Source organism: Rhodnius prolixus, unplaced genomic scaffold, assembly GCF_049639745.1.
Source record: "Rhodnius prolixus isolate KJV_2025 unplaced genomic scaffold, Rpr scaffold_2, whole genome shotgun sequence".
NCBI classification, from domain to species: Eukaryota; Metazoa; Arthropoda; class Insecta; order Hemiptera; family Reduviidae; genus Rhodnius; species Rhodnius prolixus.
The window spans coordinates 18362259-18387015 of NW_027411592.1; the positions used below are offsets into that span (position 1 = coordinate 18362259).

General features: G+C 31.0%; 1 protein-coding gene and 1 long non-coding RNA gene across 10 annotated transcripts in view; both read right to left on the reverse strand.

The window, feature by feature from the left end:
- Positions 1-24757, reverse strand: part of SLO2 (slowpoke 2) — a 508183-nt gene that overhangs the window by 372113 nt on the left and 111313 nt on the right. The window lies entirely within an intron of this gene.
- LOC141449186 (uncharacterized) lies at positions 12532-21767 on the reverse strand. Its single transcript, XR_012455383.1, has 3 exons — positions 21612-21767; positions 21325-21526; positions 12532-14632 (listed from the first exon to the last, which is right to left on the reverse strand). It is a non-coding gene; the product is annotated as an uncharacterized lncRNA (long non-coding RNA).

The following is a 24757-nucleotide window of genomic DNA, read 5'->3' on the forward strand; positions in this document are numbered from 1 at the left end:
CTCATTATTGTTTCGGTGTGCCAAAAAACTAGGAGCAGTATTTTTAAGCACTGGTCGCGTTGCAGGTCTTAATTAGTTCAATATCCACGCGTAACTGAAATAGAGACAAGTTCCTAAAGGAATTGGCAACACATGTACGATTTCCCTGTAGCGCTAAAAGTATTTTAGCTATAATGAATCCTGATGCGCTACGAATTATTTACAAATTCATTAGAGGGAATAAAATAAAAATATAGGATGCAGCGAGACTCGATAGTTTCGATTTTAGTTCTCACAAATACTCACACAAATACCATCATAACTACACTACTAATTACGCCACTCTAAGCTCACATCAAATAACGCAGTCACATTCAGAGACCATTGTGTTGTTGGCTGGTTTTTTGCCACCAATATACTGGTAAATTAAGGCGTTAGGAGCCAACTGTAACTGTGCATACCAATTTGTTGGTTTTTTACAGCTCTCATGTAAAGTAATTGGTTAATGTGCAAACAAGACCACAATAACAATAAATAAATAAGTATGGAATCTCACGCAGTCCTGAAGTACCATCTCCGACATCTTTACCTTTACATGTCCTTTGAGACAACTCAAAAGATTTCTGCAATGCAGTAAGGGCTGCCAAAAGGTAGTTTAGCCATTTCAAAAGGTACTTTTCACTTCAAAAATCTACCCAATGGAAGGTATTAATTATTAAGGTTAGTGTTTTAGGATTTTACTCAGGTTCGACTATTCGGAAGGAGAAGATCTTCATTTTCCATTTTCTGAGAATCGATTAAACAATTTTATCGCGTAAAACCCATGGGAATTAGCAACGACAGACGTGGCAAGGGAAGTGATCAAAGCAAGTTCGATACTACTGCAGAGAGAAACCAACGTGTGACTTAAGAGATTCCTGGCTTGATGGAACTGGATGAGCTGCTAACACTCAGCACAAACAATCTCTACCACGTTTTCACTCTATGCAAATAACCAAACTGGTTCTGATACCTGACTAAATGGAGAAAATGTTTCCACATTAAAGAAAATGATGACCACTGGAGAGTAAAAAGGTCACTGACGTCAAAATTATCCTTTAGCTCGGGTCCAAACCACTTTCTTGCTGTTATCGAAACGACAACCTCCCGCCCGTAAACGACGGTAAAACTCCTTGCAGCAAGAAAGGAATGATCAATTTCAAATTCCAAAAGGAAATATCTTTTTAAGAAAAATTCAATGTTTTTCCACTCATCAGGTCGATTTGACATTTTACTAATCCCAAGCAGGCAAATTAACTTAAAATTGAATGGAATTGCTTCACTCTTTTTTCAATTATTATTATTATTATTATTTATACAAAGAAAGCGAAAAAAGGGAAAATTCAGCCTCACTGAGTTTGTCTAAGGATTAAGATCCGTAATACAAAAATCTGCTATTTCACCATTATGAAAAAAATTAAATAATAATTGTTAAATAATAAATTGTCTTTGTGAAATTTCGTTTCCTACCCAGCGAAAATTTTTACATTAAATTCAAATAATGTTTTTTTTAATGGGTAGTCGTTGAAAACTAGATAATCCGCTAGAAAATCAGATTAGAAATAATTTTAGATTAAGCAAAGTAACAGACGTAAGCTTAACACTATGGTCGGGAAATATTGTTCACAACTGATACTTGAAGGCACAATGCTCTATGAAAATGTACACAGAGGTGAGTTCAGTAAATTTAATACGGGATTTTGTTTATTTTATATATATTTGATTGTTTAGTGAAAGACGGGTAAGCAAAATTACGAGATTTAATTTGTGTTTTTTTTTTTTAGAACTAACTTTAGCAACATTATTGAATTTAGCTACATTACCTTTGTGCCTCTTCTATTAATGCTCAGAACAAATTGGTTTTCAATTTCTCACCTGAAAAATAATTAACACAATTAGTGCATTTCTTTATAGCCACAACAAAAATGTATGATTCGATGATTATAGCTAATTAGTTTCTGATTACTGTTGGTTGAGACCTAACTTCGATGAAGCAGATAATGTTTTTTGTACATACCGCCATGGATTGTGGCGGTTCTTGCCTTTAGAGAACGCAGTGCAAGACATTATTTACCTCCGTCAATTCACCCATAGCAAAAAGATCTTATTAAAGAATTTTAAACTTAAAATAATTCGTTAAAAGAGAAATAAAATCATAAAAACCACTGGGGTGCCCTCTCCACTCATGATTTTCTTTTATTTTTTATCAGGTATTACCATATTTGCTTGTTGCAACAACCGTTGCAGCTGTAAATTCCAATAAAAGATTGAAAAATGAAAAAAATAAAACATATTAAAGTAAAACCAACCTTTTAAGACGGGCTAACGTTCGGATAATTATTTATTGAAAACTGATCGATATTACGAGTATAAGCTGTTTATTGATATGGTGGACAGAGGCGGAAAGCAGGCCTCATACGTAAGTTTCTCAAAAATAAATAAAGCACGATTCAAAATATCTGAAAACAATGACCAGGAAATCAGTATCAGATAATCTGCGAATATGGAATCTTTACTGTAATGTATTGGTTAGCTTAAGTACTATTTGCAGGCAACTCTGGTGTTCTAAATTATTTATCAGAAAAAGCCATTTAAATAGAAAGTTATGAATTTCATCGTTCTTCCTTAGCTCACAATTTAGGCATAACTTTTCCTAAGGCACAAAATTAATTCCTTCTATCACGCAATAGAGTTCTTCTAAACGTTTTGTATTGAGAACTAATGTTCGCCCACAATTCTGTTTCTACGTCTAACACCAAGTTCCACTGCAATGTTAACAAGTTTACATGTTTAAAATTAGTATATTAAAAGCATTTTCTTTACAGCGGAGTTTATTTACAATGATACAGATTAAAAGTTTTCATTAAACAATAAATAATAATAACCTATATTCGTTAAATAGTTGTTTAATTGCTAAAACAATTACACATTGCATTGAACAATTTATTATCAAAACCGCACTCTACCACGCTTTGAAATATCTTAAATTCGCAATGAACTCTTGATATCTCTAGAGGGGCATCTATTGGGCGTTTGAGAAGGCAGCTCTACGAAGGATCTTAAAATTCTTCAATTGTCTGCGTTTAATAATGCCAAGAGAATAAGGACCATTCTCCAAATTTCCGACGGACATAACAAGAGGCTTTTTTGTAAATATTTATACTGCCCATAGTGGATCGTGTGTAGGAGTAGATCCTCACTACTTTATGGCGTGTTCTTTTATGCATGTGTACTTACACTTTTTAGGTAGACTCCACATGCTCTACGTATTCTACGAGTACTTTCTTCTTATAGCACCATAAAATGATTTTACTTTTTCTTTTTTGTATTGCCGACCTCAGTAGCTGAATTGTATTTTTAGCAAACGCAGTATTAATTAGATTTGAAAATTAGGAAACAACTGTACACACACAAATTAATACAGAACATAAAAAAAGAATATAAATTATCACATTGGTTCTGCTTAATTGAACTGCCCAAATTTGGAACAATTTATTTGGACTAAATTTTTAGAGATGAAAAACAAATTTTTAAACTGATACGCAATTTTAACGCTTAATTTATATACTACATCAATAAACGTGACCGTCTACCGTTCACACATCTCTCGTGGAAATATACAAATTTGGCTAGCAAAAAATTGTAGCAAGCTTTTACTTAACAGTTTTCTTTTATTGTTAATTTGATGTCTTTATTGAAATGCTTTGAGAAAGAACTACAATGTTTTGGTGGAGAAAAAAAAAGTAATAAAATTGAAAGAAAGTAATTCAATACAAGTAATCGCAGAAAAAACGCAGGTCTGTTCCAATAAGGAAATCAACCAAGGACCAAGAAATGGTCATCACAAAAAAACGATCAAAAGGACACTTATTAGACAAAAAAGAATCCAATCTTTGAAAAAGCACTTACATCTCGATGAATAGCGCTACATAAAACAAGCTTTTAACAGAATAGAATAATGTGAAAGCTGTCCAAATAATCAAGCAACTCCAAACGGTTTCCTGGGTTCACAAACAATTGCGCCGTCTGAGTATAAAAAAAAACCTCTACATTATGCCATAAAATTATGGTTGTCCACAAACTTAAGCAGTATTTTCCCTTGTAATTTTTATTTATGATGAAAAAAAATTTTTTTTTTGAAAATTATTCATTGTGTAATTTTATGTGAAATCCACTTCGAAACTGCAGACCACAATCCTCTATAGCCACAAATATTCTACCATCGACAAAAAATCTCCCCTATTAATCGTTATATATATTTATAATTGATTCAAAAAATAGTTATTAAAAACAAATAATTATTAGATCATCTTTTTTCAACCATTGCTTAATAACATTCACTTAAAGTCACATCTTCTCATCAAAAAGCCAAGCAAAATAACTACTGGCTGCATGTTAAAAATAATAATAACCCTGTTCATTCTTTATATTTCCATAAATTCCAGAGAGTTAATAAATATGTGTGACCAAGATCCATAGAAGGGGCATAGACATAAATTCCAGAGAGTTAATAAATATGTGTGACCAAGATCCATAGAAGGGGCATAGACATAAATTCCAGAGAGTTAATAAATATGTGTGACCAAGATCCATAGAAGGGGCATAGACATAAATTCCAGAGAGTTAATAAATATGTGTGACCAAGATCCATAGAAGGGGCATAGACATAAATTCCAGAGAGTTAATAAATATGTGTGACCAAGATCCATAGAAGGGGCATAGACATAAATTCCAGAGAGTTAATAAATATGTGTGACCAAGATCCATAGAAGGGGCATAGACATAAATTCCAGAGAGTTAATAAATATGTGTGACCAAGATCCATAGAAGGGGCATAGACATAAATTCCAGAGAGTTAATAAATATGTGGACCAAGATCCATAGAAGGGGCATAGACATAAATTCCAGAGAGTTAATAAATATGTGGACCAAGATCCATAGAAGGGGCATAGACATAAATTCCAGAGAGTTAATAAATATGTGTGACCAAGATCCATAGAAGGGGCATAGACATAAATTCCAGAGAGTTAATAAATATGTGGACCAAGATCCATAGAAGGGGCATAGACATAAATTAATTCATTAACGTCATATTTTGACTTTTTTTAATTCAATTAATGTATTAATTCAATAAAAAATATTCAATCAAAAATTTTTAATTCAAAGTTTTGTAATTGTTAAAAAAAATAATAATGAAAAAGAATTTTCAATTCAAAATTTGCAAGCAGGTAGTGCACTGGATAGGCTTTAGACGCCTAATACCTAGAAGATGAGGCTTTAAGGGAAAAAATGGAAATGAATTAGAGACTTTTCTTAAAAACAATTACTACAATTTAACTAAATGCACAACGTAAACAAAACAAAATATATTTTATGCATACTATGCAGATTTTTTTACAATTTTCAAAAGTTCTTGCTTATCAATTTCCAATTTTTTTTAAAAATAATTAATTAGATTTTGTAAAACCCTACAAAGAAATGACTCTTTAAATGAAGCTTATCATTTCCTTAAAAGCTAAACTGCGCTGTTGCAACACAATTACAGTTATAAACGAGAATGTGCTCTTTATTTAAAAAATTGGGAATTTTAACCTTTTTTTCAAAACTGGGTGGTTTTCAACGTTTTCAACTTTCGTTCAGTTTTCGACGATCAACCCTTGAAAAAAGCCAGCAACCAGATTAATCTACGATTCAAAACCCCCTACTTCAGGATCTTTTCAGTACTGGTTTTACTTACACAAATTGAGCATAAGCACTTTTCTTGAATCCTGGGAATCACCTTCCAGGATTTATCTTACTCTATACGTTCAAAGATATTGTTGTTTAAATGGTCGTTGACTCTTTAGCCAACACTTTTAAAGTAAAGTTTTTTTAACCCTCAAACCACAAGATGCGGGTCGGATCCGACCCGAGGCGAAAACATATTTCCATTGTTCCCCCCACAATTAACTCTTAGCGATTAGACTCGGTATATACCCTTTCTGTGAGTCCTTAGGAAGAGCCCACACTGTTTCCGCCGATTCGGTAAGGGTCTCTCCGCTCTCTAGGTTTGTATTTCTTTCAGTAAGTCAGATTCTGGGTCGGATCCGACCCGACCTTGGTATTTTAACTTTATACGTTTTGTCCTGCACAAGTGGAACAAAAATGAAGAAAGTTACTCTGAAGATGCACGTTCGACGTTTCTCAAGAATCTTGCGTTTGCCTTGACGCTTCCTCTAGAAGAAAAAAGACTGAAAAACAAGCGTTTTCCAAAGGATTTACTCCTTACGATTGGAAATATGTCCTACTTGTTCCCACTGATAATGGCGAACAATCAAATGATTTTTTTCCTTAACAATGTGATAATTTTGTTACCACACCCCTATTTTACTTTAATTTTCATTCATCCTTTTTGTAAACTGTTTTGTTTTTATTGAAACAAAGTTCCTTTTTCAAGTTCATTTCTTCACTTATTAGTCTATTCTAAATAGACTAATGCCATAAAATTATACAATTTATTAAAAAATTTATACATTTTATATAGAAATAAATGCGTTATTTTGAGTTATATTTGAGTTTTTCACTGTAAGCAAGAAAATATAGTATCTGGTCGGATCCGACCCTAACTTAGTGTTCGTGTCAAGAAAATTCATCTTGTGGTTTGAGGGTTAAAAAACTGAAACCTCAATTCACAGAAGGGCCCAAATAGAATTTTATCCCTAGCAAAAAGTTTTTGATAAATATTGTAGAACATTAAGTGAGTTTAACTTAGTCTAAAGAGAATCTTGGTGCTATTTTCGAGAAAAATTAAAAATAAAATCACTTCTGTAAACAAAGTGCTTCTTCCAGTTGAAACACTTTGGCCTCTAAGATACGGTCTCTTGGTGGTAACCAAATTAAATAAAAATTATGAACATTCTTGAATTTTTCGCTTTTTAATTAATACGCTATTGTTATTATATAAATAAAAACACTTTTTGGTACCCAAAAAGATATATCCGATGAAACTGGATATGTACTTGGCATAATCGCAGGACTTCTACTTCATGTAGTAAGAGTAAATTAAAAGATATCAAATGTGTGCCTTGTGCTTGCTAAATAAATATCTACCCAAAACCGCTAAGAAATGTTTAAACATTAGTCTATAGAATTTCTAGCTATAAAATTAACCTTTGACATCGAAATTTGGTTTTCTAATTGTTACAATAAAGGAAACTAAGAAATATGGATTGAAATTGAATTTGTACAAGACTTTAAGATATTAATAAGCGTACAGGAATGTAGAATCAAGGCCTTTATAAGCAATATAATGAAATATAAACCCTGTTCAAGTTTAACAAGTTACATAACAGTTGAATACATTACTAAAAATGTATACAAAAAAAACTTACATTAAAAATGTAGTAAGGTCTGGGTAAAGTGCTGGATAAAACTTTCGTGATTAATTTGTTTGAACATTTCAAAATGAGAATATTTATAATTTAAATTGTTTACCCATCAATCGTCACATCTCCAATGTTGGCAATCTTAGCATCATTGACGGTTCTTCTACATCATCTACGAATATAATACGCAATAAATCATGGGATTGTAGAGGTACCATAATTAATGAGAGTAATTACTTATTGCTTTCTTTACGGAGATGTTTATTTCATCTGCATTATCATTAACTAGAACTGCATCAATCGAAAGTGTTATATTTTTAGAAAACCGGGCGGTCCAGTACTTCAACGATAGGTGTAACAGTTTTTTGTACTTTCACCCATTTAATTTTCTAAAAAATACAACCATTCCTTCTTTTTTGAGATCCAGAGAGTTCTAGCTATAATGTCTTTTTTACCTCATTATCTCCTTTGGTCCTCAATACCTGCAAACAGAAAGGCTCATTTCAGTCTCTTCTTGGCACAGTCTGTACATGAGCTTTTACACGTAAATCAACCCAAACTCTGTACAGAAAAGAGCCTCGTTGTAACGATTCATGATGAAATATTTTAAGTAAGAATACTCTCGACTTAGTTACAAGGTCCTGGGTTGTTGCTCATGAGTCGTTTTTGTGAATTCTCTTCTCACTTCTGCAAGTGGTTCCTTAAAAGCAAAATAAGCGATAAAAACACAATCTGTCTGGGAGTAAGCGACGTTCTCTTTACTGCTTTTAGAATCCCCACGGTGATACTCACTTGAGATTTTTTTTTTTTTAAATTAGGAATAAAGCCAGATTTAGTCAAACTGGGACCAGTCTAATCCGGGTCAACATCTGCAACCAGTTACCGGCGAGGAGTAAATATAGGAGGGATGCCACTTGCCTTGGCCAACTCCAGGGATCGAAAGTAAGAATCTTTCGGGAACTGATCACTCTGAACGGTTCCAGGTCCTAACCACAGAAACGAGTACATATCCGACTCATCTCTTACCGGATTCCCAACGATCTCTAGCAAAAAAATGTCTTACGTCGGACTAAAATTGGGTAGCAACCATCCCAGATTAGAATTCTACTTGCTCTAAATACTATCACCAGCTACCTCTTCGTTACAACACCAAAGACGTGTAAATAAAAACGGAATCTAGAATCGGGAGAAAATATTTACTTTCTGCCATCTGTTGTACAATCGCATATATTTAACAATATTAAATTTGTCTACTTCAGACAAATTTATCAAAACAAATAATATAATAACAAGCAAAAAGATAAAAAGGGTGCCGGCAAACATTCAATGCTTAAAGAAAAGAGTAATTTTTGATTATTAGGGGATAATATTTGAGCTGATGAGAAGCTTCTGAAAGTATTCTTGGGAATTTTTGGTTGAAAGAAATCAAAGGTGTTTATAAGTTAGCTGAATGCCCTCAAGCACAACAGACGCTTGATTAGAAGGAACAGAATGCAAAATGAAAAAGAAGGCTGAAGTTCCCAAGCGAAAACACTACAAAAAAACCTTCCCTCTAAGTCTGAAAACAAAAAGGATAGACGGGCATGGCCCGCTACGCTATCTACAGTGTATAAGGGAGTATGTTTCAAACGTTCCATGCTCCGTTCTTATACAAACAAGTATCTCCTCGTACCAATGTTTTTAATTGTGATTAAATTCAGATCTGGTTACTATAATTAACCTGTTTCTTCATTTACCTCGTTTTTTTTGTAGTTATATAATAATTTATTTTATAAAAGTGTTTTCAAAAATCAGCACACCGGTCACCAAAAGACTCGGGGGTAATACGCCTACAATTTGCAGGTGAACGGGAGGCGGGAAGCACGTAGTTATTAGTATATTTTCTGACAAAAAGCGGCAACACACCGCATTCGAACTGAGAATCTCTGACTTATAATCCACCTACATTGTACTGTACGAGTATATAAACACTACACTAACACTCGTCCCATTTTTCCATCAGCAATAATAATTGCACCTCAGGAGACCAATATTGCCACTGCATAAGGACCTTTTACATCATACGGCTAAGCCATCACCGAAGTCTCAAGTGAGTGTAAAGACAACCTCAAAGCTCAATAATACAAAACTCGAAACATTTCAATGTTGAACAAATCAATTTATACAAATTTCACGCGATAGTATTGATTTTTTTTTTTAGAAAATACTCTTCATAAAAATAAAACAATTAGAGAGAACTAGAAGGTAACTTCCTTCTTTAGTAGCAACTTATCAAAAGCAAAATTTAGGTAATTCCTACACTCGAAACAATTGTAACTTCAATAAACAACAATGTAACAAAAAATAAATTGTTAAAAATGAGAAATTACAATATGTATTGGCAATTTTAATTTTGTTTTCTTAAACTTTACTTTTAAAGCTCCGATGTTCTAAATTTGGCGTAGGTATGTGGCGATACCGTCGCTTATTCCCTGGGGAATGCAATCAGCCATTAGTTATAAATGAAACCTTTTTTTCATCGAATTTTTATCCCCTTGCCGGATTGCCTACAAGTATCCAGGGGTTACTGAATCTCTATCTTTCAGGCAATTGACAGAAATCAGCAAATGGCAAGTCCATCGGGCTTGCGATCAGTCAAGTCACATTACCTTAGGTACGCAAGCCGAATTTCAGGCCCATTTGTTTGCAATTGGGGTTGGATTTGAATTAGTCGGTGGTGTTGTTCAAAACCAATGACTTACTTTTCCTTCTGCAGCTAGCCTTTTCGTCTAAATTTTTAGAGTTCATCTCCTAAAATATTGAAAAAGTTGCAGAAGATACATTGATATTGTACACTTGAGGGAAGTATGTTCGTACCCTTTGTTTAAGATGCGAACAATCGGTTCGCTTACATAGACATTAGTCGGTGTGCAAAAAGTAATCTTTCCTCAGATAATAATTGTGACAAATTTTTTATTCATTAATTATTTGTTTATGTCACTTTATAAGGTATATATTTAACAATACTTGTACACAAGTATGTGATAATTTAAGTAGATGTACACTCCGTTACCTATGATGAACAAAAGATGAAGGCGTTAGAAATACCTTCATGTTAAAGTGAAGTTCACAATCTGAAAGATTCGCTAAGTCTCAGAATGTTGTCCAACCATTTAAGAAAACAAACTAATAATCTTATTTTATTTTATAATTTAGAAATAGATAATTATAATATGTTGAAATTGAATCAGATATCAATGTATTTAAATATGCCGCGACTAGCATGGTTTGCAAACTGATTATTGGAGGTCAGATAGTTCTCACAATGAGATAGTTACAAAAGCTTCTTAGTATGACATTGGTATCATATGACAAAACTTTCTCTAATATTTCAACATTTATGTAACACACATATCTATGCATTACACGCCACCAGAGCGGAATATCTAATATGTAGAATGATAGAAACCCGCTATTGTTCATTTCAACCAAGATGAGAGATTCTGATGTGCTTGATTATTTTAAGTGGAAAGAGCTGTAAACTTATAGATTAAGTGTTTAAAATCGTTAAAGCAAATCGATGTAAGAAGTATTTACGTCAAACGGAATATAAAGTAAAATTTACCAAGATTCGATTTTAAACTAGTTTTTCAACAAACATACCCGAAGAAAGTTCTAAAAACAGTTTTTTCAGATTCAGTTGATTTCAACAAAACTGACTTATTTCCTTGGAAACTTTACATCCAAAATTTGACAGAATCCTCATATACTTCTTCGTATTTTGGTAATTCTACTCGTAAATAAAATTATATGAACAAAAAACTTGTTATTCCACCGACTATAAGATGATAGTTGAAGTAAAGTACCATCGCATACAGCAAACTTTATATAATGTAAGAAGTTTTATGATGTTTAGTTACAGGTAAAAAAGAAATCTTTCTTAGAAATAGATTTAATTTATTTAAATAATAGTAGCATTAGTTTTAAACTAAGGTTTTATAAACTTCAGTTTTAAAGGCAAAATTGATTTCAAATTTGTTCCACAAATAATTAACTTCTGAGTCACATAAAAAACATTCGTTTCTGCAGCTCAACAATTATGTTCATCTACTATATGTATTTCTATTATTAAATAAATTAAGAAGGCTTCAAAAATCAAACTCTGCAGCGTAACAGTTTTATGGATAACATAAAACATATTATTATAATAAGTCTTTTGTAGCTTACAATAGAAGTAAGTAAAGTTCCTACACTAAATCTTTAAAAAATATGAAAACTAGTTAACTTCAAAAAGATGCCGACTGTGTGAACAACACAAATGCCTTTTTTTTATCCTTTTCAAAATCTTTTGATTTACCGAATAAAAAAAAAAAAACAATGTTGAGCACATATTAGCCTGCGCGTTGTTAATAAAGTACACATGGCTTAACCCTTAACTGGTATCCTCAAAATCTCAACTTCTACTGGTATCGTCGGGTCAGTTTTGACCTGAAACTTTAATTACTTCTAAAAGGTCATTGATATAATTAAAGTCGATTTAGTTTATGTTAGAAAATTTATTTAGCAAACGAAAATGATCAAAATTTTGTTAAATTAATTTCATAAGAATTAGAAAAACAAAAACAAAAATAAATATTACAAAAGTTTTATTTTGTTTTACATTATTTTTAAGTTACAAAAAATAATATTTACTGAAAAACGTTATTTTCTTGAAGTTAAATGTTCACTCCAAGAAAAGTCCTAAAGAAAAAAAAAAATTATTTTTCCATAATTCTGCAAATTCTGAATTATCATGATGCGAGTATAACATACTTGTTCTGTTTTGATACAAAAAACCACCGTTTTGTTGCCAGTAAAAACAAACAATGAAGTTCCGACGGTAGTTATTTTTATTTGGATTTATATAAGAGGGGTTTTCTTTTTTATTTTTTTTTGTAATGTCTCTGAGTAAGACAAATTTAGCTTTCCTAGTTCATGGACCAGCTTAACTGTACAGATATTTACTACATAATATTTAATATTATAGAATAATATTAAAAAATAGAGCAGAAAACAAACTCCAAAGCATAAAAATAAAAAATATTAAGAAAAAAAGTAATAACGTAAATGGTATTGTCGGGTCAATACCATCGCGACCCTAAACCTATATTTTATTTACTTGCACTGCTCAAGAACGACTGATTTGTATGGTCGATTGTTGGTGTGGATGAAAGAGGAGAATTCAGAGAAGGGGAGATGTTTATAGTTAATTCCTACAAAATGCCAGACAAAATAAAACGAGCGGGTCAAATTTGACCCGACGATACCAGTTTGAGGGTTAAATTCAAATAATATAATCAGTGAAATAATTGTCAACAAAAATATTAATTTTTAAAGTTATGGAGCATTTTTTTTTTTATTTTATTTTAAGCGATACATGATCTGCACAACTATAGTTGCTAATTATTCACATAAATCTAACAAAGAGATTCCTGCCAATTAATTACATATTAAAAATAATTAAGTTACAGAATGGAACAGACAGTAGGGCTAGCCATTCATAGTTTGACTTTATTTTAAATTTATAGTAATTTATACTAAAGCCACTTTATTCAAAATTTACATGACTATTTATTCTGCAATTTTCAAAAACATAAAAATTTAAAAATTAAGAAATAGAGAGAAATGTAAGTACAAAAGCAGTTAGTGAAGGATGCTTTTTGCACAATATTATTGTGTAAAATAGAGGCTTAACTGTGATTATATTGACTTGAAAAGTGTCAAAGCTACGTATTTTTATTTTTAATACATATTTAACTATATAACTATCCATATCTAACTATATCCATAGTTAACTGATTTAACAAGGAAACAATGTTCTTGGTTTATAAGGCATCTTATTCAAAATTTGAACAGGTGTACACCTGTAAGGTAAAATATTAAATAAAGAAGGTTGACAAATAGAAGTAACTATTCACAAAAATAATTTGAGTAGGGCGCAAAATGTCCCTCTTCACAACTGCTAACTCCACTTATTCATAGTTTTCATTACTCATGCATGTCCTTCATATCGTGGACTTGGTAGCATTTTAATTCTATAAGTTGTGATGTTTTTAGATTAGTCAAGACTTTGTTCGCATGCAATTACCTTATATAGTCAAAGCAAATCTAACCATACTTCAAGTATTCTAAGAAAATAGAACAATTCATCGCAGATAACAACAAAAAAACTTTTAAATAAAGCGTTTCATGTATGCTGAATAACAATGCTGTCCAAACAGTAGACTAGGGTCTCTCTCTTCAAATACAAGATAGCAACTTCGCCAAGAGAAAAGTAGGTTCGTTAATGAGCAATGTTGTGCCCCTTCATAGGTATCCCTTTTTTCTTGGCGTTTTATGCGATTATTCTCTAATTATATCATATTATAACAAAAATTATTAAACTGTTATTATTTTATAATTTGTTATAATATAGTAGAGGCCAGCAGAGGTTTGTCCATGTGAGAAACCTTCAACATTTTAAACCTTGGTATATTTATTTATTTTGCCAGTATTTATTTAAAAAAAGTACAACGCTCGTCAAATATTAATATTCAAGGCACATTTTTTTAACAATTGACATATATTTCTTAACATCTGCGTTAATTTGTAAATTCACAATAAAATAAGTACAATAATAATAATAATACAGAGTGGAGTAGCAGTTGTTAAAACTTGTCCCTAGGTATTACCAACAATAATTTGAAAACAAACAAAACAAAACAATAAAAAGAAATCCATTCGGTTCATTAGGTATTGTTTAGGGTTCCATTTGTGATTTAGAAACTCAACTTTTAAGTCAACGAAAATATTAGAAAAATTGAATCGTTCAACTGGAATTAGGCATGATAGAAATTCCAAAATTAATCTTAACTCACTCAACTATTATTACTGTTACAGTATGACGGTAAAATAAAAATTACAAATAAATAATCTGAAACGAATTTTTGGATCAATAAAATAATTAATTTATTCTTGACCATTTCAAAATAATGTTTACAAAACTAAATAAAATTGTTAAAAACTTTTTTAAAAAGTATTACATTATTATAATATTTACTTCAGCGCTGGCACCAAGTCCTGGATAGGAAAACCTTCACTCACTGCAGGAAACATAACTTCTCTCTAAACTTTTAAAAAGCTTACTTTTATTTCCCAAGTGAGCTTTCTGCAGTTAGAAACAGTTTCTAACAATAGTCCATTATGTTGAACAGCCCATAATTTTCATATTTTCACATTTTGATGTAACACAACTGTAAACAGAAGTATAATAAACATTTAGAGAGATACTTCAACAATAGAGTTGACACTAAAATATTTGGCTTTAACTATTGTCACGAAAAGGAAAAAGTACATGGAATAATTGCATAAAATATTGTACTACTTTTTCTAAGTATAAAAAAAAAAAATAAACACCAAACTTCTTGTGCAAAGCAATGCCCTATTTATTCAAGCAGGATTTACGTCCATCCATCTTACAAATTAGGTGACGTGGACGGAAGCGACCAGCAAACATACTTTACTGACAATTCCTTTTTATTATCCATTAACCATTAAATAAACTACATGGCGTAAACCGGGAATCGAACCCAGTAACCATAATACTTATCAGCTTACTTCGCTTCGCCTCCAATATTTTGTGCACAATATTAGTTAAATGCATTTCCTTTTCATGTTAAAATTTGAGAAAAGAGAAATAAATATAATATCTCGCTTGAGGGAAGGGATTAGCTATGAGGTTAGCATACTGGACTCCCACGCGGAGGTCCCGGGTTCGAATCCAGCAGCTGACCCTTAGATTTTCTCTTCCTAGGAGCTTCTTACAGCTCACTGTCCGGTGATGAACAGTGTTGTCTGTAACGAGAGAACACTGTCCGGAGGCCGGCAGTGCACTGGAAAAAGCTCCGGGCGCTAATGACCTCAGCTGTTGATGCGCCAAAAAAAAAAAAAATAAAAAAAAAAAAATATCTCGCTTGAATTGTCAAACAGATAATGCCTGTTTAAATGGGGCATAAATTAAAACAAAACCTAAATAGTAACTGTTTCAGAATGGAGTTGACTCAATCCAACAAGACCGCTTAAGCCTATATCAACCAATCAGGATTTGACATTCTTTACAATATTTTATTGAGAAGCGACCAAAAAAGTAAAATTATGCAAATCGTACGAATGAAACATACACTCATTTTAAAGAAGAATTTTTCATATTCAAGTTCAGATTTAACAATGTAAGTACGCGTTGATACTTCTAAAAGTCAGTTTACTCAATGTTAAATAATAATTTTCTGCCCATTATAAAATATTAAGTAACTAATAACACTTTTAAAAAATTGATTCTAAAGTTAGGAAAATAGAATAAGATTTTAGATGCCTTAAAGGATTGGCAGACAGAATTCAATGAAGGTAACAATGCAATTTATAATTCCATGATGCCCGAATTACCCAAAAGACCATGGTCGTAAGCTTTGAGTAAACGAATTGTTATGGCAATAGGTTCGAGATAAAAATCAGACATTCATATCTGCACAGAATCAATAAGAGTTTTTCATCGCAGTGTAGAATGTAAAGATGATCTCAAAGAATCAGTAATATGCCCAGGCTACACAATAGAATCCTGACAAGGCAATAATACACGGTAAAAACCTCCTTACAGCTTTCATCTGTGCACTCTTTGAATGGAGACTCCCAGGATCATGAGCAATCTCACTACTTCATTTCTATTTATAGGAGATAATCTGTAAGATGTAATAAAAGGGAATGCGCGGGTTTTTCTTTCTAACTTTTTAGCTAATTGCTGCACATTTGTTAATGTTTAGATCCCAGCAATACTTTTTTGACTAATCATTTACTCAGGTAAGTAATTCAGGTCTTTTTTTTGTAATCTGCGGGTCCTCTAACGAAGATTTTGATTATTCTTAGAAAAAGTTTCGAATCATCGGCTACAAAGGAGTTTGACTTCTGTAGACGGAAAGAATGCTTTTCGTTCATGTTTTTCTTTGCCAAGAAAAAATGGAACACTTTGTCAAGCAAATATTTTCAATATGAATTACAAATACTTTTTTTTGAATTTATGCTTTTTGTTTACTGTTGGTTGTTGTTGAAGGTGAAGAGATCAGAATTATCTCAAAGAACAAAGATAACAAAATAAACCTATTATTCTGCATATCATTTATTGACCGAACACAATGGCATGCCACTTGGAAGTTGAAGTACAATGAAAAAAGCGAGTTCTTGCTAACATTAGCATATTAGAACCTAATATTTTGAAGACTATAATGTATTATGGTGCTTTAATTATTTCTCAATATTTATTTTATTATTTTAAATGAACTTTTATTTCATTTTAAGTAAGTTATGTTACATTAGTTGTGCTTCACTCAACAAAAATAGATTAAAATTCCCGTGTAAAAGAAAACTGATTATACCTTTAGTATTTTCGGGTTTACTTATAATTCATCCAAAACGATTCTAATTAAATAACTTCATTACTAGCTGAGCAACAAATTAAATAAAAAATAATTAATCAGAATTATTTTCCTACTTAGAGAAGCAAAATAAAATATTATCTTATATAAATTTCCAGGTTGTTGAAAAGTAGGAATTAATATTGCCATGAAATTTTTCTCATTTAATTGAAGTTTTCAGAATTAGACCGCAATTTTTAATTTCAATCAAGCAAGAATTCTGAAGTGATCAATTTAGTGGTAAGAATGACTGTAACATTTAAGTTATTTCCTTTAATTTTATCTTATAATGGCTAAATCTTTTGAGAATTAATTCCAGCAAAAGGGCTTTACAATATACAGGTTTTTTTTGCCTATTTTTTCAGGCGGGTTTTACGTCCAACAACCAAAATTAGGTGACGTGAACGAAGGCGACTAGCAAACATTCTTTACTGTAAATTTCTATTATTAACCTTTAAATAAAATCCAAGGCCTAAGACCGGGAATCGAACCCAGTACCACAATGCTTATTAGCTTTGCAGATCTCGCCTCTTAACCGCTCGGCTACCGTGGCGCTTTCAACCAACAGTTAATTAAGAATGTGTAAAATTTAGTAATAACGACGTTGGACATAATATTTTATTAGTTTTAAGAGAATAAATAATTATTTAACTCGTGGGTAAAAAAGAATCAACAATTTACAGCTATTTTAAAGGAAATCATTGAATTTATTCACCTATTTAGCGATAAAAACAGTCAAGTACTATTCTAGGTGTTTGAAAATTACAAATTGTATTAATTAATATGAGTATAAATCATTAACTTGCGCTTGCGCTTTGATGGGGAAAAATTAAATAAAATAGCGCTCATATGAACTCTGCAGGCTGTTCTGGGTCGTTAAATACTTAGGTTTGCATATTAAATTATTCAACATTTTAACAACATTAAATAATAAAAACGTTTTATAATATTAACGAACATTTCAAACACCTCGCATGTGAAGTTGTTATTAGCTAATTGCATTGCTTTCTAAATCTATCAGCTGGAATAATTTAAAAATTGTGTTGGAATATATTAGCAAACATGTAAAATAATCCTTTTAGATTAATTTGTCACATGATCAACCTTCCATACAATTTTTTTTTTTTTTAAGGTTCGTCAACATCTCAGGTCAAGAATATCAATTACATCAAAAGACGAAATAATTAATCCAGGACGTAATTAGGATTTAACCACTTACTTAATGGTTTTTTTTTTAACTCTTGGAAGAATTATTTGATAACATAAAATTAAATAGGAAATACAACTGTATTCCTTATAACTATAAGAACGAACAATTTCTTTTGCAAAACATTATCTCCGATAAGCAAAATCTGAACTGAAATACAAAGACAACAGAATCCCTTATCCGTTAAAGATCCAACTACATCCGAAGGCTTGTGATCCGGAACCTTCTCAGTACATTGCCGATTTCCGACACCTTAACATGCAATTGGGCATTTCATTGCTACACTTTTAAATTTAAATTGACTCCTTGAAAATAAAAACTAAGATCCAGAATTTAGCTCACCTTCGCGTTTCAGCATTATGAAACATCAACATGTTATTTTATGAACAATGATCATTCATGTTTAAACTAAAACGAAATAAAGTAAATAATTTCTATCTATTCACTCAGGGCCAAGTATCAATGAATAAAGAGAATCCCTTGGTCTGCCAGAAAATCTATTTTGTCTTTGCATATTTTTACACAATGGTTGGTACTGGAAGAGATGGTTAATTTCAAGTCTTTTAACATCTTTCATAAACAATTTCATTTTATCCCCAACATTTTTGTTTTCTTGCCTTTAAAAGTAAATCTTATCGCTAATTGATTGAATGATTTATTTTTATTTTTAATCTTCAATACAAATGCAATTTTTTCGCAAAACTAAATAGTGAAAGTATTGATCCTTCTCACTAAAATGCGCGCCATATTTTTACTGAAAAAACATTCAAACATTTAATTTCCCTACTAATTCTTTTAATAAAACGCACAATACGACTTAATTAAGGTCCAATAATTGGTAGCGTTTTAGTATTACCTTCGTACTGCCTACAAACGTATATTCTGCAATTATAATTAGAGTTAAAACTTCCTTTACTGTGAGTTAAATGCACCATGAATTTTCATATCAAAGTTTAATTATTGGAAACGATTATTTTTAGTTAAACGAAAAAGCATAGTGTTTGAAAGACACTTTTTTTCTGTTTTTCTGTATTAAAAAAATAAAATACACATTAAATATTCTGTGCAAATACAAACTTAATGAGAGTATTTTATCGCAACAACGCAGATAAAATAAGTTTCGAAAAAATTTTGCGTTTACCGAAATTTAAGTTACTGTTATTGTTTTTTGTGAACAACATAAGGCACATGTATAAGCGCATTTTGAGGGTCTTGATATAATGAATAGGTGTTAGATAGATGTTTATATGTCAGGCTCATATCTAAAATTAAATCTGTAAGCCCGAGTATAATGAAATTTTGCACTGTAAAGAGGCTACAATTTCTCTGTACTTAATTCAAAGCGTAAACGTTTTCGCTATTAGGTGCTTGGAAGTATCGCTACTTCTTAAGCCAAATTGTTTATCAATTCGGAATTTATTAATACAAATTAAGCTCTCTATTTCCAACCTTACAAATTGAATAATTCCTGATTCTGGTAATTATGGTTTGTGATGCTATATTCTATTCAGATTCGATGGAAAACGCTTTTTCTTAATTCGAAAAATTATTAAGCGGATTTTATTTGACTATTCTTTGAATTTCCAACGAATATTAGCCAAAAAAACTAAGTATTAAGATTTGACTAGAGGTGGCTCAAAAAATTATTATTATTATGTAAAAAAGAATTTTTACAGTTCTCTTGTGGCACTATTTTGTGGTTTGTTCGCCATACTTTCCTAATCAATAAATCGGAAAGTGTTTGGAAAAAGAATTTTGAGAATGTTAGCCCACATGTGTTTATTTTTGGAAGATTCCGTTTTTTCCATGTGAGGATTTTCATAAACTATATTATATCTGGTCAACCACAGAAAATGTCGAGCAATAAATAGCTGACCTTTTCTTTCTCCTTATATTTACAACAAATATATGAACTCCACCAACAGACATCTACAACATTCCAATAGCAGTGCTCAGAAATAAGAAACTCTTCCATCTCTTCTACTAAAAACAACTACCTTTTTCAATAATCCTCTCATGTTCACCATGAGTCTATACTTTTTAATAAAAGATCACTCATGGGGTTTTGAGGAACACACATGTAACACTATCAGTATAAATAAGTAAATAATGCTTAATGCACAGCTTTCAAATACTTATTTCACAATAAAGCTTGCCTATGTTTGAATACACATGTTCATCGCTGTAGCACATTTTCAAGATTACTGTAAAGGGTTATCTGATTGACTTAAAGAATAATAGTTTATAAAATATAAAACAATAATACTTGATGCTTACTTGCTTACTCTTTTTGATTTCTAAAAATAAAAAATGCCTCAAGAAGTTTGTTTATTAATTTATAATTTTAAAAGAACAAACGGCTTCATTTATAAAAAAAAAAAAAAAAAAAAACGTAATAAACTTCATTTATAGTTCCTGATAAAAAATGTCGAACCAAAAATAGTTTTTTTTGTCTCTAACAACCATTATAATGAGTACCAACAAAATCAGGTTATATTTTTTGGCAATATTTTTGTTAAATTATACTTCTTTATAAATAACTATACAATCGCCTTCAAATAGCCATTTGAATTGCAAAAATAATAGCCCCAAAACTTGCCCAAATAATTGAAATATTCTTTGTTTTTAATTTTATATTCCCACATATATTTTCTACAAAATTTTCTCTCTTTTGCATTTCCCAAAGTTTTCGTATTTTTCCAATTAAATATATTTTTTGACACTATTTAAAATTCCCATTTAAAAATTTCAGTATTAAATAAATTCTTTAATATAACTGAATAATGAAGACATTACTCCATTTGAAATATATCTGTGGCCACAAATTTGGATTTTAGTTCACCATGAAACTAATATTTAGCAATGATTGCTTTTATCTTAATGCAAGAGAAAGTTTATGCGATATAATTAGAAACACTAACACTTGAGCCTTTCACGGACCCATTGCATAAAACAAATACAACAGTAAACGCCACATTATTCCAATAAATGCCAATCATCTTGTCTGTAAACCCAAAAATAGAGGCGTACATTGTTGAAGTAAAAAAAAGTCTGCAAGAATCAAATAATTAGCTTTTCATAGAAACAGTGTTCATTGAAAATCGCCTTGAAATACTTTTACCGGAATAAGCAGCTTATAGCAATTATACAGTGAACGAAGTTTTTTCTGAGGCCATCTTACATCTCAAATGAATAAAATTCACATTTTACAAAAGTTCTGATCTCTCTCTTTCTAAATTCTGTATTCAAAGGAAAATATTTTAGAATCACTCACCTGTACAGACATTTTTCTTTCTACTTAGAATTATAAATTACAGAAAATGAGTGAGCATATATTTGCTGGAAGTCCTTTTTATACAAAAATAGATTTGCTCTGGCAATATAAAAACTAACTACATATTGAATAAACTAATAGTTGCAATAAAAATCTCTAACATTTTCTGTTCCAATTCCTTTATAAAAGTAAACTTATAAATCTGAAATAAAAGAGAAAAAATTCACATTACTGCTGGAAAAAATTACTTGTAAACAGTTTAAAAAAAATATATGTAATAAACTAACCCTAATCACTACACTGCCCTCATCGGCCACGTGTTGGCTCGGACACTCTGAGCGGCAACTCACTAAACATATGGAATTTCGGATCCGATCGGCTACTTTCGTTAGTGGAGGGGGTTATTAAAGAATATTTTTAAAAAATAATTCCTGTGAATAAGAAAACATTATGACTTATACCAATACCATACTTCTTTCTGTACATATTAAAACTTTTTAGTAGGGTTGATCGTCAAAATCTGCACGAAAAAGCGTTTATATAAGGTGGAACAATAGCTCGTGGAGGTGTGGCCTAATATTGAAGTGTTTTTGATTAGCTGTTGCAATGTAACCCGCCTTTATTAAGTATAAATATCAAATATAAAATAATGATTTATAAAATCACTTAAAAATTGATAATTTTATTTCAAGTAAATAATCATGATGTACATAAGGGCACCGTTAATTTTATTGCATTCCTTAAACCATGATTTGAGATCCACAGTTGAGATCCATGATTTATTACAATTATTATAAAGAAGAAAAACAAAAATAATTACCTTAATCAGGGCAATCCTTATCACGGTTTGTTATATGTATCCTCCCTTCAGAAATGCTTTCATAAGGTCGCCACAGAAAGAATGACTCCTTTGCCACATATATTCCGGCTAAGCAGGAGTCAAACTGGCCAGTCAGTGGTGGTTCTTCGTGGCAGGTGTCTTTTTATGAAACTCCATGTGCCCTCAATGGCCAGATTTAGGGTAATTAAAATTTATGGGATGGTTGTCTTTCAAATGTTCAAATCCTTTATCTTCCAGATAGTCATATGACTTCCAACAATCCTAGTCAATTGAGTGTCCCGGCAGTATAACAATTTTAATGATGTAGGTATCTTTATTCCTACTTTCAACGACCCTGAAATAGCATTTCCTCTAAATCGCCGCCAAACACTATCTACCATTTACACGTTTTCCTCTATTATAATTCCTATAAAATGGGTACTCTGAATTCAATCTTTTTCCGGACAGTATAGACAATTAAATTTGTGTCAATTTGCTGAAATTGTGGACAACAATAATAACAAAAGATACAAAGACTGAAACCTATCCTGCTCTAAAGTATCTTTTAGTTTTTTCTATTATTATTATTACTTATTGTTTACTAAATTTATAAATTTAATACTAATCAGTTTGTAGATAAGAGCCTTTTTTAGCTCGTACAGTAATGAGTGATTGCAAATATATCTTATGGCAGAGCATAAGGGGCGACCGCCCAGGGCGTTAAATATCAGTAAGCGCCAAAAGCCGGGACTGAACAAATAAAACCTTTTGCTCTGCAAGATATTATAAATAATTTCGCAATCATTAAAGCACGCGAAGTAATATTTAATTTTATATGATTATTTTCGGTAACTATTATTTATTTATTCAATTTTTTTTTTTTTAAGGGAAGAGATTAGATAAGAGGTTACCGAATTGGAGGCTGAGATGCAGGGTTCGAATCCTGGCTCTTACATTTTCTCTTCCTGGGGAACGAAAGGGATAGCCAATCAACTTCTAGGAATACCGAGAATGCTGATGAATATTTGTTAAATTGTTGGTACCATTAAAAGAATTTGTACTGAAAACAAATACAGTTTGAAGACGAAATCGTTACGAAACAAACGAAGCGTTTTTAAAAATAAATATAAAATTAAAAACTAGAAACAAGTTTTATATTACAGATTTTCGTAAAATTAATGAGTGTCCATTTTAATATTAATAATTCAATTAGTGAAGAAGCTGTATAAAAAAAAAGTGCAGAAGAAGAGAACAAAAATGGGTGAAGGAAAACCTTTTGGAATAACACCAAGAGACTTCCTTGTTAAGGAAAAGCATGCAGCAAATTTATCCGTTTAAAAAGAAAAGAAAAAAAGCCCTAATAATGATGTTTCTTTATAAAATTTGTATTGATTGTACAACCGTGTCTTTAAACTGACGGTAATAAATGGTTTAATGGCCTAAAGTCTCGTGCTAACTCGTGCAGAAGCTAAAGTTACAACTTAGGCGACATTCTCGCTAAGTTAAATACTCTTTATAAGAAAAGTACTACTTAAAGTTCTTAAAAGGTTTAAAATGAGTTGTGTTAAAGAAAATATTTATACAAGTTTTCTTTTAGCTTCAAGCAAATTTATTTTAATAATTTAAGAGAAATCCAGAGCATGTAAAATTTGCTTAAGCAAATAATTTTATATCTTTTCTTTTAAATGGTTGAATGCTTTTTGAACTTAGTTTTTGTCAAATAACAAAATATTATTTCAATTAAAGCATTTAATTTATTGATTTATATCTGTTATGACTTTTTATGTTCATATTTAGTGTATAAAACAATGTGAAATATCAATTTATGCAACATTAAATGAGAAAAATAAATCCGCATAAGATAATAAATAGCATTTTTCTCCTTAATTCGAATTCCGTCAGAAACCATAGTTCTGAAACAATCCTCCAGATTAAAATCTCAAAATTTCTTCCTGAATTAACCCTTTGGTTCAGCTTCACTTAAATAGAATATCTGTCTGTTTTTAATATCTAATACTTTAATACAGTTGTCTCTTTATATAATTTTAGTAAAATTATGTAACTTTTTCCATAAAAACCCAGATTTCTAAGCTTTTCCCAAAGAATACATTAACAAATCCAATCAAATACTCATTGAAAGCCTATAAAAAGACAATAAATAAGGCATATGTGCTAATAAATAAGACTATGTGCGTTTTAACACAAATTTTTATTTTTCAAAACAAATTCAGGATAAATAAACCATTGTGAATTTGTACAAATTTTTTTATAAATAAAATTATCACTTTTATGTTTTAAATTTTTTAAAATTATTATTCTAAATTATTGCATTTCTTTTCAGGTTTTTCTCTTTTATTTTATTTTATTGTATTTTTCAATACTATACAATTATTGTTCATTGTTTTTGGTGACTATGCCAGTGACAGTCACGATTTTTGTATTTTGCTGAGCTTTCGACCTAGGGACTTATATCTTAAGTGCTTATTGACAATATCATATTTTCACATTGTTATTATAAAGTTGTAGTCTGTCCTGCTGCTTATGAACAGAATAGCAGGCACTTCAGGCTGCCCGGATCGCGGACTGGATAAGTCCTGAAATGAATAGGGTACG